The sequence below is a fragment of the Ochotona princeps genome, chromosome 2 (genome assembly GCF_030435755.1).
Source record: "Ochotona princeps isolate mOchPri1 chromosome 2, mOchPri1.hap1, whole genome shotgun sequence".
Lineage (NCBI taxonomy): Eukaryota > Metazoa > Chordata > Mammalia > Lagomorpha > Ochotonidae > Ochotona > Ochotona princeps.
Window position 1 is genome coordinate 98859149 of NC_080833.1, and position 15023 is coordinate 98874171.

The 15023-nt window shown below is 41.1% G+C and overlaps 1 non-coding gene across 1 annotated transcript; it reads right to left on the reverse strand.

Annotated features, from left to right (window-relative positions):
* Positions 1–11383: 11383 nt before the first annotated feature.
* Positions 11384–11490, reverse strand: LOC118758673 (U6 spliceosomal RNA). The gene has a single exon (XR_004995774.2). It is a non-coding gene; the product is annotated as a U6 spliceosomal RNA (small nuclear RNA).
* Between the last annotated feature and the right edge of the window lie 3533 nt (positions 11491–15023).

Here is a 15023-nt window from a genome sequence, read left to right on the forward strand (position 1 = left end):
CCGGGAGGAGACTGCAGCCTCCTGGCGGGAGGCGCGCATTACATAAAAACCACTGCCTTCACCCTGGACGACAGACCTCTCTCCTTGTGGCATACGCTGGAGGGTAAGTGTGAGCAGAGGTCACTGGGCGTGTGTGTGTGTGTGTGTGTGTGTGTGTGTGTGTGTGTGTGTGTGTGTGGCGCGCTGGGTCTGGGACTCTGCAGAAAAACTGGGGAGGCAAATTCACGGTCAGCATTGAGGTAAGCTGCGTGCTGCTTTGGCGAAAAGAGGATCCTTGCGAATTCTTTTCTGGCCTCAGGGTTGCTCAGGAAGTCTGACCTGTCCGGAGTGTGGTCTGTGCTTGAATTAAGGAAACCCAAGAGAGCCGTCAGTGAGTGACAAGGAAATAAGCTCAGCTATCCATCGTATAGGCTACCTTAAGGTCTCAAGAACTTCACAGGCAAAAGAATGGTACAAAAATCAGTCCCGTCTCGTGGCCACATGTTCTGCCCTGAGCCCTCTTCCCTTTCCGCTGTATTCACTCCCCAGCAGGTGTGACATCCTCTGTTATGGGTGCTGAGTTTTAACGTTTGTGCATTATTTTCCTTTTTATAATTGTAAAAATAATCTGTTGATTGTTTTTTAATTGCTGCATAATACATGGCTAAATGGAAAAGAAAATTAAATGCAACTGAGACTATTTTGTGATTTTTTTTTCCACTTGCCTATGTTTCAGGAGCCATTTTCTAATATTCTTTTTTTGTTTTATTTTTGCTTATTTTTTGAAAGGCAGAGAGACAGAGAGTTTTCCCATTCATTGATTCACTTACAAAATGCCCACAACCACCAGGGCTGGGCCAGCCCAACACTAGGTGTCTGAAGTTTAGCTGGAGTATTCCATGCGAATGCCAGGAGCCCAGGTACTTGCGCCATCACCTGCTGTCTCCCAGGGTGCACCTCAGTAGGAAGCTTGGGTCAAAAGATGCTCTGAGTCTCACACAGGCACTCCAATATGGAACGCAGGTGTCCCAAGCAGGGTCCCACCTGCTCAGCCAAATGCCCACCATTCTTTACGATGTTTAAGGACTGCAAGGGCTTGCAGTTACATGGTTATGTTTTAATTCATTTAACCAATGTCTAATTGTCAGATATTTGGGATTTATTTTTCTTGTTGTATATTGAGGCATACAGAAAGTTGCCATGCCTTCCATGTTTCCTTCAGTTATATTAAGATACAAACTCAGAGGGTCAGTGGACATGATGTGTAAAATACTGCTGAAAATCTTCCTGTCAGATTACAATGTCATTGTTGGCCAGCGAGGGCCAGACGCGCCGCAGTACCCTAAGCACTGATCTTTTTCTAATGTTTGGTAGATTATCAGATTGTAGATGCTGCTAAGATAGATGAGGAAGACAGCTCACTGTTAGGGTCTAATTTGAAAGGTTTTATTTATTTATTTATTTATTAAGTTTAAAATTTTTATTTACAATTGTTGCCATGTTTCACATATAATACTCACTAGCACAAGTTCAGGTACATAGTCATCTTCGTTTTCTTCCTTTTCTTTTTGTGATTTCTTAAAATATTTAATTTTCTAACCTACCAGAACTATTTTGGTGTGGCATGTGACGCGTGGCCTGGCTTTACTGTTGAAACAGATAAGTGTTTTCTCTCCTGCCACTTGTTGTTCCTTTCTTCTCACCACCAGTTACACATGCCAGCTCTTGTCTCCAGGCCTTAAGGAGCGCAGCTCAGGGCCGTCGTGGCTGTGTAGACAGAAGGAGGATCCGCTAGAGTGAAACTGAGCAGTCAGGAGAACTCAGCTTTGGGAGTAGCACTTCATTATGCTTTTGAAAAACAAAAGAAGGATGGCAGCAGAAAATCACAAACGTTTCAGTTATAGAGTCTGGATATATGGGCCAAGGGATGTTTTCTGTGTTTCTTTAGCACCCCATAAAAACATTTATAGGAACTGTGTATTCACTACAAGTTGAAAAGAATTCTTGGCAAAACTGGAGCCAGCATCTTCTCAGAGGCAGTGTTGGGGAACACTTTTATAATTGATTCCATGGTGGTTTTGCTTAAAACAGTCTTAGTTTTTTTTTTTTTGAGTCAGATTTTCTGATTAATTTTCTTCAGGAATGTCATCCATTTTATTCAGATTTTTATTGGCTGGCATGGGTTCAGCAGGGTAATTTCTCCAAAGTGTCCTTGAGGATCCTCATTGTTGTCGCTTATTATTTTTAACATCCATGGGTCAGTGTTGTGGCGTAGTCAGTAAAGCCACGACTACAACCGTGGCATCCCATATGGATGCCAGTTTGAGTCTGGGCAGCTCCTCCTCTTCTTTTTTGTTTTTTTAAGATTGATTTAATTTTTATTGCAAAGACAGATATACAGAGAGGAGGAGAGACAGAGAGGAAGATTTTTCATCCGATGATTCACTCCCCAAGTGACCGCAACGGCGAGTGCTGCACCCATCTGTAGCCAGAAGCCAGCAGCTCTTCCAAGTCTCCCACGCGGGTTCAGGGTTTCAAAGCATTGGGCTTTGAGCCGTCCTCAACTGCTTTCCCAGGTCACAAGCAGGGAGATGAATGGGAAGTGGGGCTGCCGGGATTAGAACCAATGCCCATATGGGATCCTGGTGTGTCCAAGCGAGGACTTTGGCCACTAGGCTACCATGCCAGGCCCACAGCTCCTCCTCTGATTCAGCTTTGTGCTTTACGGCCTTGGCGAAGCAACAGAAAAGCAGGCCCTGCTACCCATGTGGGACACATGGCAAAAATTCCTGGTTGCTGACTCCTGGACTCCTTGCCCAAACCTGGCAGTTGTGGCCATCTGAAGAGTGAACCAGTGGATGGAAAATCTCTCTCCCCCTCTCTCCTGTTCTCCCGCACTGCCTCCCTCCTTCTCTCACTCTCACTCTGTAACTTTTTCAAATAAATAAACCTTAGAATCCTAGGTAGTTAGAATTACTAAATGAATAATGTTTTCTTACTGTTTTTGCTCTGTGTTTAGAGGACATGATGAGTACAGTTTCTTTGTAGAATATTTAAAGTTCTCATGGCTTAATGTTTCACATTTTTGTGAACACTTGGTAAAATTGCCCATCTAATTATTTTAATAACTGTGTGCCTACTTGATCCTTTAAAGACTGAAAGGCATGAGTTAGTATTTGCTAGGAATCACTGCATTCTTGACAACTTCTTTTTGTACTTCTAATAATTTAAACTTTGTGATTTTTTTTAAAAGAGGCTTTTTTTTTTTTAAATTTTCTAACTTGGAAGGCAGATTAACAGAAGAGAAGCAGAGGGAGATCTTTTACCTGCTAGTCCATTCCCCAAATGCCTGCAACAGCTAGAACTAACCAGCCCTAAGCCTGGGTCTTCCTGACAGGTGGCAGGGACCCAAGTACTATCTCCTAGGAGCATCAGCAGGAAGCTAGATTAGAAATGCAGAGTACCCAGAGCCTGAATCTGGCATTCCATACGAGATGAAGGCATCCCATGCAGTGAAAACAACCACTCCATGTATTATCATACTTAATATTTGAGATGGTATATAAAATATTTTGCTTGACTGTTGCATCATCATAATTCCTATTGTAGACAACAGAAGAATGAGATTATTTTGTCCCAATAGAGTCCCCAGACATTTTCATTCATTGACATTTATTGTCATTATTGATATTTTGGACTTCAGTCTTCCTGAAGTTTTCTTGTTTTGTTTTGTTTTGCTTTTATGCTTCCTTGCTTTATGTTTTATATATACATTATACGTTTTTATTGTGATAAAATGTATATAAGAAAATATATTATCTTGGGCCAGCACTGTAGTGCAGTGAGTTATGATACCATGAACAATGCTGGTATCCCACACTGGAGCACCAGTTTGAGTCCTGACTGCTTCATTTCCAATTCAGCTTACGGATTATGTGTCACTGCCACCTATGTGGGAGTCATGGATGGACCTCCAGGCTCCTGGCTTCCGTCTAGGTGAGCCCTGGTCATTGCCACCAAATTTGGGGAATCTGAATTTTATAATTCTAAATACCTCATACAATTGAAATAATACAATATTTTTCCTGTTGTAATTGGCTTATCGACTACAAGATTCATCTGTGTGGCAGCATGTTGCCAGAAGTTCTCAGCTTTTTAAGCTGTAAAATTTAATTCTCTTTAAGTCTCTTTATATTCATCTTTCAGTACCTTAGCTATTGCGAATAATGTTATTATTATATGTGTGTACAAATCTCAATTTGAGTCCTGCTTTGATTTCTTTTGGGTATGTACCTGTACATAGAATTGCAGGAACATAAGGTAATTATGTTTCATTGTTTTCCTTTTGAGAAACTGCCATATTAGTTTCCACAGAGGCTCTGTACCATTTCATGTCCCCATTAATAATGCACAAGTGTCTCAATTTCTCTGCATTCTTGGCAACAGTTGTTGTTTTCTTATGTTTTAATTACAGTCATCCTAATGGATATGATGTCATTTCTCGTTGGGGTCTTGATCTGTATTTCCCTAATTATCAGGGTGCTGAGCACTCTTTCCTGTGCTTGCTGGCCATTTGCAGACCATGTTTGGAGAAATGTCTACTCAAGTCCCTTGACTACTTTTTAGTTGAGTTTTATGGTTGATTGGCAGAATTCTTACATATTCTGCATAGTAATTCCTTATCAAATATAAATTGATTTTCTCCTGATCTTTGGGTGATCTGCTCACTTTCTTGACAGTGTCCTTTGATGCACAGTTCAATTTTGATATGGTTCATTTTTTCTATTTTGTCTTCTTGATTTTACTTTTGGTATCATATGCAGGAAATCCATTATCATGAAATTTCCCCTTCTGTTCACTGTTAAAAGCTTTATACTCTTAGTGCTTGAGGTAGGTCATTCATTCATTTTTCAATTATTGTTTGTATAACAGATAAGGTAATGGTCCCACTTAATCCTTTTGTATGTGGAAATCCAGTTGGTCCAGCATGAAACCCAATACAATTTTCAGTATGAGAATGTAATAATTGTATGCTTTCTGAATTCTTAGATATCTGAAAATGTTTTTTAGGGTCTTCACAGATTTTTTTTTTAATTTTTGTTTTTGTGTTTGTTTTAATTTGAAAGCCAGAGTGACAGAAGGAGGGGACAGCAACAGAGGGAGATCTTCCATCTGGCCAGGCGAAAGCTTCGAGTCAGGGATTCCATCCAGGTCTCCCACATGGTTATCACGGACAATAGTACTTGGCTCACCCTCTATTGCCTTCCTAGGAAAATTAGCAAACGGCTGGATCAGAAGCAGAGCAGCCAGGATTTGAACAGATACTTTGATATGGGATACCAGTTGTTACGTGTGTCAACTTAAGCTGCAGCACACAACAATCCTTTCATCACAATTTAATCAGAACATTTCCTGCTTAAAATTTGTCAACTTATGATTATAGTTGGTCAACTGTTGCCTTAAAGAAGCCTGAGTTTCTGGGCCCGGCGGCGTGGCCTAGCGGCTAAAGTCCTCGCCTTGAACGCCCCGGGATCCCATATGGGTGCCGGTTCTAATCCCGGCTGCTCCACTTCCCATCCAGCTCCCTGCTTGTGGCCTGGGAAAGCAGTTGAGGACGGCCCAAAGCTTTGGGACCCTGCACCCGTGTGGGAGACCCGGAAAAGGTTCCTGGTTCCTGGCATCGGATTCGCGCGCACCGGCCGTTGCGGCTCACTTGGGGAGTGAATCATCGGACGGAAGATCTTCCTCTCTGTCGCTCCTCCTCTCTGTATATCTGACTTTGTAATAAAATAAATAAATCTTTAAAAAAAAAAAAAAAGAAGAAGAAGCCTGAGTTTCTCTATCCTGCATGTCTGTGGACTTCTTTGCTTATTGTTACCTTTTGCAAATTTGCTTGCAACAGATTTTGTTCTTTATGCTGCATGAGCATGTGGCTTCTTCATTCTGTAGATTTAAGGCTTGTTTCACAGCTTTCTTCTGCTCATTGTTTAATTGATTCTATTTCTTATGTCAGTTATTTAGATGTTGGCTCACTGTGTCTCTTCTTTATGTTCGTTCTTTTTCACCACTGTAAAGTTTTTTGCTCCTTTTCTTTGAACTAGAGGAAGTTGTTCAAGTTAGCCTTCCAAATGATTTAGTAATGCAGATTTTTCTCTTTCTGCTTTTAATTGTTTTAGATTGATTTTTAACTATTTTGGTTCCTTCCCTCATACTCCTTCATTAAGCAATCCAGCCTCAACCCCATTTTCTGGCATATTGGGATGCTTTTATTTAGTGAATTCCATGTTTCTTGCATTTTTATTTGCATCATGAAATAGAAGCTGCTTACTACTTCTTTCTTAAAGTAAATCTTTCATAAACAGCCTTATGCCCCACTTCTTGAGTGATGATTTTCCACTGTGGTTCAGGTCTTGTAACATTTCCACACTTTCGTGTTTCTTATCCACTGATATTTGAACCAAAAGGATGAATCCAGTCCCAATCCTGTATTGGACTCACGTGAATGCTTTACATGTTACTCCCTGGATTTTATCTTTGGTTTGTGATTGGTACAATTGTGTCCGGAGTGGTCCAGTGTCCCAGACCTTACAGAGTGGTGTTCTAGAGCTGAGCTTGCAGGCTGTGCCAGCAGGGAGACTTTGTCTCCTGCAGGCGTGGGGAAGCCTCCAACCAGGGTCCCATTTGCCATATATCATTTTCTGTTTGGCCTGCCTACCATTCCAAAGGTTAATGTGACTATTTCTGGGTTCCCAGTGGTTCAACCTCCGCAACTCTGGGAGGATAGCTTCCTGGCTAGGTTTTCTCTTAGACAGGCATTTCCATCACCACAGCTCCAAAGACTGATGCTCAGACAAAGAGTGGACAATTGAGAGAGGTACAACATCTCTCCTCTGGTTGGATCTGCCCTCCCTAACCAATGGGTTTAATTGGAGCCCCAGATATCTAGTGTAATACATGCCTATCCTCATATTACTGTTACAGGGATTGGCTCTCATGTTTAGGTTGTATATCCATCTGCAGTTCAGAGCATATTGATGGTGTCATTCCTTAGTGACAATGTGAATAAAAAGCAAAACACTCTTTTTTCCACTAGTTATTTCAGTTAGCTTGGTGTGGATATAGAGGAAGAATTTTGATGTCTTATTTTGCTACTTAAAACATTTTTCTTTTCTAATTTATTTGTTTGAAAGACAGAGAGGCAGAGACAAAAAGAGATTTCTTATCCTCTGATTCATTCCCAAAGTATCCACAACAATGAGGGCTGGACCAGGCTGAAGCCAGGAGTCAGGATCAATCTACGTTTCCCACATGAGGAACAATGGTCCAAGTCTTTGAACCTTCCCACTGCCTGTCAGGGTGTGTGGCAGCTGGAAGCCGGAATCAGCAAAGGAGCTGGGACTTGAAGAAGCCAGGCACTCTAACATAGGACGTCTCGCACAATGGCATCTTAACTGCTGCACCAAATGCCTGCCCTATTTTGTCATTTAATTGGAAATCTGCTTCTGATCCACGGCCTCCTTTCTTCATTCTGATGCCATCTTTCTTTCTGCCACTAGAGGGCTTGGCTTCTAGATGCAAATACTGTCTTCTTGCTCCCAGCTTACTCAGGGACTCCTATTACTTACAGGACAAGCTCAAATGCCCCTGCATGTTAGACCCGGATCTTACCTGCACACTGCTGATCTTTAGGGCCTCGAGTGGTACCACTTCCACTGGATGCTCCAGCATCAGCACCAGCAAAATTCCTTAGTGCCTCAGGTGATGCAACCTTAGACATGTGGTTAGCTCATGAAGCCAGCGCGTCATAAGTAGGATTATTCTGAGAAAGCTCCTTTGTGTACTGTATCCAAGAAATCAATACTATTCCCAAGCCTGCAGACTTATACCTACACAAGTATTTTCTTCTGAGTCCTTTTTTTTAAGATTTTTTTTTTTCATTTTTATTGGAAAAGCAAATTTATAGAAAGAAAGAGCAGAAGACTTCCACATGCTGGTTCCCCCCACCAAATGGCTGCAGCTGCCAGAGCTGAGCCAGTCCAAAGCCAGGGACCAGGGGCCAGGAGCCTCTTCCGGATCTGCCACGTGGATACAGGGTCCCAAGGCTTTGTGTCATTCTCCACTGCTTTCCCAGGCCACAGGCAGGGAGCTGGATGGGATGTAGCGCGGCAGGACACAAACCTGCACCCATATGCAAGTCTTATAGCTTCAGCTCCTAGATGTAGGGTACTTCTGTTTTGTTTGTTTAGTTAGTAAATTTTGCTTATGGAATGAAATAGAGAACCTACTTCATTCTTTTAGATGTGAAAATCCATTGTCCTTGTACTGTATTTGAAAGAATCTTTCTTCCCCATCAAATTATCTTAACACTATTGTTGAAAATCAGTTGGCCACAGAAGTATGGAATTTTTTCCTGAATTCCAAATTCCACTTCATTGTACTCATTGTGTGTGGTATGCCAGCACCATTAACAGTCATTGCAGTTGCATTGGTCTCAGTTGCACTCAGAAAGCATGAATCCTTCAACATTGTTCTTATTTGATAGTACTATGGTCAATTTTTTTTTATGACTTGTAATTTCTGGTGAATTTTAGAATTGGCTTGTCAATTTCTGCTCAACAGAAGGGTGACAGAAATTTTTAGAAAGATTGGGCTGAATTTGTAGTTTTGGAGAGTATTGCTATCTTAACAATATTAAGTCAATTTTCCATTCTATGAATAGACTGTATTTCTGTGGATGTACATATGTTTTTATCAGTGATGTTTTATAATTTAAGTGTCGTACTTCTTTCTAAATTTTTCCCTTAACCATTGTTTTTAATGCTACTATAAATGGAATTGTTTTCTTAATTATTTTCAAATATTCATTACCAATATATAGTAATACACTGAATTTATTGATTTTTATATTTTGATTTTCATTTTGTACCCAGTAACTGTATTGAATATATTTGCTAGTGTTATTAGATTGAGGGCATGAACATGTATTCCTTATGATTTTCTTTCTTTTTTAAGATTTACTTTTTTTTTTTTTAAGAAGTGAGAAAGAGACAGAGAGAGAGAAAGGAAGGAAGGGAGAGACGCACCTGCTGGTTCTCTCCTCCTGTGCCCTTAGCATTCACAGTTGAGCCAGGCGCAAGTCAGGAGCCCAGAATGTCATCCCAGTCTCCCACCAGGGTGGCAGGACCCAGCTGCCGGTCATCAACTGCTGCATTTCCAGGCATGTCACAGGAGGTTGGGTTGAGACTGCAGGAACCAGGACACAAAGTGGTGTTCTGATTGGGATGTGGGCATACCAAGTGACTCTTTTGTTTGTTTTTTTATTTCGTTTGGTTTATTTCTTCTTGTGTTTTTAATTTTATGATACAATTCCACAGACTCTGAAATTTTCCTTAGTCCCTCCAAAATTCCCTGCCCAAACTGATTTTCCCCATGTTATTACCATAGTATAGTCCCAGGTGGTTCTTAACCTGCTGCACCACAAGCCCACCCCCTCATGAGTTTCTATATGGAATATCGTGTCATCGACAAATGAAAGTACTTTGGCTACTGCTTCCTGTGTAGTCTGGTTGCCTTGGGTTTCTTTTTATTGTCTAATTATGCTGCCCAAAACCTACAGAACAAAGTTGACTGAAAAGGGTCGGAGTTAATATTTTTCTCTTGTTTCTGGTCTTGGAAAATGTTTAGTCTTTCACTATCAACCATGTGTTACCTAGGGGTTCTTCCTAGATTATTTAAAACATCTATAGCTTATTGATATTTTTTTACTACTGAGAAGTATTCAGTTTTATCAAGTGCTTTTTCTTCATTTGCTGAGATGATTGTGCTGGTTTTATTCTATATTCTGTATTCTCTATTTTATTATTCTGATTGATTTTCCTGTGTTAGAATGAGGTCACTTTCCTGAAATAATGCCATTTGATCACAGTGTATATTTGTTACATGTTACTGGGTGTGGTTTGATGGTATCTCATAGTTAGTTTTTTTCATCTGTATTTATAAAGATTAGTGGCCTGTAGTTTTCTTTGCTTGCGATGACTTTTCTGATTTGGTCAATAGCTGCACACTGGGATCATAACATCATCTGGGAAAGGTTCCTCATGTTCTGAGAGTTATTTCGTTTTTAATCATTTGGCGGAATTCACCTTTGAATCCATCTGATGCTGGGCCTTTTCAAGAACTGTTTGGTTACTCACAAAACCTCTTTCATTGACATAGACTTATTCAGATTTTATATCTTTTTGAGTCACCATTGAAAAATTATGTCTTTCTAGAAATTAACCCTTTTGTTTAGGTTGCCCAATTTGCTGACACTTGGTACTTCATCATTTTCTCTTGTAATGCTTTGCATTTCACTTGAAGTCTCTTGTTCTTTTTATTCATCATCCTACCAACATTTATACCTTATCTGTATATCAGGCAATATGTTTAATGAAAAATAAATAAATAAATGAGCCCATTGCGATGGCTCATTAGCTAAATCCTCACTTGCCAGCACCAGGATCCCACGTGGGTGCCAGCTTATGTCTCAGCTGCTCCACTTTCCATCCAATTCCCCGCTCCTGGCCTGGGAAAGCAGTGAAGGATGGCCCAAAGCCTGGGACCCTACACCTGTGTGAGAGACCGGGAAGAAGCTCCTGGCTCCTGGCTTTGGATTGGCTCAGTTCCAGCTATTGTGGCCATTTGGGGAGTGAACCAGTGGATCTTTCTCTATGTCTCCTTCGCTCTGTAAATCTGACTTGGCTTTCCAATAAAAATAACTGTTTAAAAGAAAAAAAGAAGAAAAAACGGAGAAAGTTCTTTCCTCAGGAAGTTCAAAATCCAGGAAGAAAATGGATATGTAAATATCTTACTGCAACATGAAATCACACAATATTATAAATGCTAACTAAACATTACAAAGGAACATTAGATGACTGAGAAAAAGGAATGCTTTTTTAGTATTAATTGACATTTATGGAGCACTTATTATGTTTCATACTTATTTTTTTTAAAGATTTTATTTATTTTATTACAAAGTCAGATATACAGAGAGGAGGAGAGACAGAGAGGAAGATCTTCCGTCCCATGATTCACTCCCCAAGTGAGCCGCAATGGGCCGGTGCGCGCCAATCCGAAGCCTGGAACCTGGAACCTCTTCCGGGTCTCCCACGTGGGTGCAGGGTCCCAATGCATTGGGCCGTCCTCGACTGCTTTCCCAGGCCACAAGCAGGGAGCTGGATGGGAAGTGGAGCTGCCGGGATTAGAACCGGCACCCATATGGGATCCCGGGGCTTTCAAGGCGAGGACTTTTTAGCCGCTAGGCCACGCCGCCGGGCCCATTTCATACTTATTTTAAGTATTGATATTGGCAGTAAACAGTAAAGTGTAGGTTCAAATCCAATTTAATACAACACCAATTCTTTTTAAAAATATGAAGTGCTTCACAAATTTGCATGTCACTCCTACTCAGGGATCATGCTAATCTTCTCTGTATTGTTCCAGGTTTGGTTCATGTGCTGCCAATGTAAGCACTGAAATTTTAATTCTTGATTTTGTAGTTTAAATTCTATCCCTGTTTTCTTGAATATTCTAGCTAAAGTTTTGTCAATTTTGTTCTGCTTTCAGACAGCCAACTTTTGTTTTCACTGTTTTTTTTTTTTTAGTTCATTTATTTCTACTTTCATCTATATTTTGCCTTTCTGTTATCTTTGAATTTAATTAGCTCTTTTTTTTTTCATGTAGAAAGTTGAAGTAACAGACTTGAGCTCCTCCTTTGTTTTTGAAGTGGTCATTTGTTTTTTGAAGCAATTATTTGAATTCCCTTTAAATCCTGCCGTACCTGACTCCTATAACTATTGTTATGTTTGTTTATTCATTTCAAAGTATTTCCTAATTTATTTTAGACCCTTTGATTTTTTTTAAATTGCAAAGTCAGATATACACAGAGAAGGAGAGACAGAAAGGAAGATCTTTTGTCCGATGATGATTCACTCCCCAAGCTGCCCCAACTGCCAGAATTGAGCCAATCCAAAGCCAGGAGCTAGGAGCTTGTTCCAGGTCTCCCACGTGGGTGCAGGGTCCCAAAGCCTTGAGCCGTCTTTGACTGCTTTCCCAGGCCACAAGCAGGGAGCTAGATGGGCAGCAGGGATGCTGAGATTAGAACCGGTGACCATGTGGGATCCCAGCACATGCAAGGCAAGGACCTTATTTGCTAAGCTACTGTGCCGGACCCAATAGTTCTGTTCTTTAATCCCATTTTATACTGTTATCATCACACAAAATTACATATTTATAGTTTGTGTGTCCCTATAATTCAGATTTATAATTATTGCTTTATGCAATTGTCTTCTAAATCAGGAGTAAAAGTACTGGAAAATAATTTACATGTATTCTTTATTTTGTAGTTACCCTGTAATTACCTTCATTGAGGCTTTTTTTTTTAAAAGATTTATTATTATTGGAAAGCCGGATATACAGAGAGGAGGAGAGACAGAGAGGAAGATCTTCCGTCCGATGTTTTCACTCCCCAAGTGAGCCGCAACGGGCGGGTGCGCGCCAATCCGATGCCGGGAACCAGGAACCTCTTCCGGGTGCAGGGTCCCAATGCATTGGGCCATCCTCGACTGCTTTCCCAGGCCACAAGCAGGGAGCTGGATGGGAAGTGGAGCTGCCAGGATTAGAACCGGCGCCCATATGGGATCCCGGGGCGTTCAAGGCAAGGAATTTAGCCGCTAGGCCACGCCGCCGGGCCCCATTGAGGCTTTTTTTAAAATGTGGATTTAATCGGATATCTGTTGTCCTTTCGTTTTTTTGTTAAAGATTTGTTTACTTCTTTTGAAAATCAGAGTTATAAAGAGGGAGACACAGACCATGAGATCTTCCATCTGCTGTTTCATCCTCCGGATGGCTGCGACAGCCAGGGTTGAGCCAGGCCGAAGCCAGGAGCCAAGAGCTTTGACCTGTTCTACCACGTGATTGGCAAGGACCCAAATGTTTGAATCATCTTCTACTGGTTTTCTCAGGCTATTATCAAAGAGCTAGGTGGAAAGTGGAGCAGCCAGGACATGGACCAACACCTGTATGTGATGCTGGTATTGCAGATTGCGGCTTTACGCACTACGCCACAACAACGGTTCCTCTCTGTTTTTTATTATCTTTGAATGTCTTAATCTCCCAGTTTTGAAAGTTAGCATTGGTTAATATGGAATTATTGATTGGCAGCTTTTTCTTTTCCTGCATCATCCATTGCTTTTTGCCTCCATGGCTCCTGGTAGGAAATTTTATTAACAATTCCTTGTATGTGATAAGTCACCTCTTTCTTAAGGCTTTATAAATGTTCTTTATGGGGGCCAGTGTAGTGGCTTAGAAAGCTAATCCTTTGCCTGCTGTGCCGGCGTCCCATATGGTCTCTGTTTCGTGTCCCAGCTGCTCTGCTTCCCATCCAGCTCCCTGCTTGTGGCCTAAGAAAGCAGCAGAGGATGGCCCAAGCCCTGGCATCCACATGGGAGACCCAGAAGAAACTCCCGGCTCCTGGCTCAGCTCCAACCATTGCAGTACTTTGGGGACTGAACCAGTGGATGGAAGATCTTCCTCGCTCTATCCTTCTCTAGCTTATAAAATTTGTCTTTCAAATACAAATAATGTTCTTTATGTATTTCACCAGTTTGTGTATCTAGATGTGACTCTTTTTTAATTTTCTCACCTGGAGTTCATTAAGCTTCTTGGTTATATAGACTAACGTTTTTCAACAAATGTGGTTTTTTTTTTAAAAAAAAAATATTCCCTTACTCACTTTTCTCTTTCTGGAAACTTCCTGTATGAGTTTTTGGGTATGCTTGATTGTGCCTCACAGGTCTCTGATGATTTTTCTTTGCTTTTTTCTCTTTTCATTTGTCAAACCAGATAATCCCAATTTGAGTCATCAGCTTACTGCCTCTGAAGGTCCGTGTGAACAGGTAGCTGGGTCAAAAGCTAAGAGGCTCAAACCAGGCACCACATGGGGGCTGCACGCACCACACAAGTAACTTAACTGCTGCACCCAGCACCCATCCCCCTTTCTAGTAAATTCTATTTCATTATTGCTCATCTCTGTTGAATGCGACATTGCTTTCATTTTCCTCTAATTCTCTGAATGTATTTTAAAGAACTGATTGAACGTCTTGGTCTAATAGATTTTGTGTCCGGATTTCCTTAGGAGCAGCTTCTACTGATGCTCTGTTTCCTGTCTGGGAGTCATCGTTTCTGGTGTTTTTGCATGTGTCATCTTTCTTCTGTCGAAACCTGGAAATTTTAAATAACACACCTGACGTCTGTGGAAGCCCACTTCTCCCTTCCCAGTGTTTATTGTTATTTCTATTTGTTGTTTGCATAGTAAGTTTTAAAAACTAATTCTATAAAATTCTGATTATGTGTGTGGTCACAGAAATCTTCAGTTATTTACTTAACTAGTTGTCACCCAAGAATTGGATATTTTCTTAACCACCAGAAACTAGTATGTTTCCCAGTGTTTGCCAAGGAACTCTGTTATATATAGGATCCACTTCCAACAAACAACAGTTTGAACAGTTGTGCCTTGGGCTCCACCTTCTGCTTGTGCAGAGTCAAGTCAGGAGAAGAGTTGTTGGCCTTCTTGGGTCTTTGCTGAGCAGGTGTGTATCCTTGGGCATGTATGTAATCCTACCTACCCATAAGCATGGTCTTCTGGATTCCAGAAATAGGTAGAAGACTTTTAAAGCCTTTTTCTTTTTGTGTTCCAAGGTTAATGTATTGTTTGCTCCAACTGTTGTCCACTGGTCAGGCAGCCGTAAAATTAAACAATTGCTTATAATTGTTCAGACAAATGCTCTAGAGAAAAGATGATTTGCCCAGGGGCAAGAATGAGCCAGGTGAAACACAAATACCTCCAGGAATCCACCAAAGGGGTCATGATGTAATTCTCCAGGAATGAGGCCTGGAAGGAGCTCCAGCCCTGTTCTGCTTCCTTTGGTCATGGTCAGGGTGCCAGTTTTCACCATGACTGTGGGCTGCAGAGCCAGAGAGTGAATGTGAGACATGTTGAAACAGTC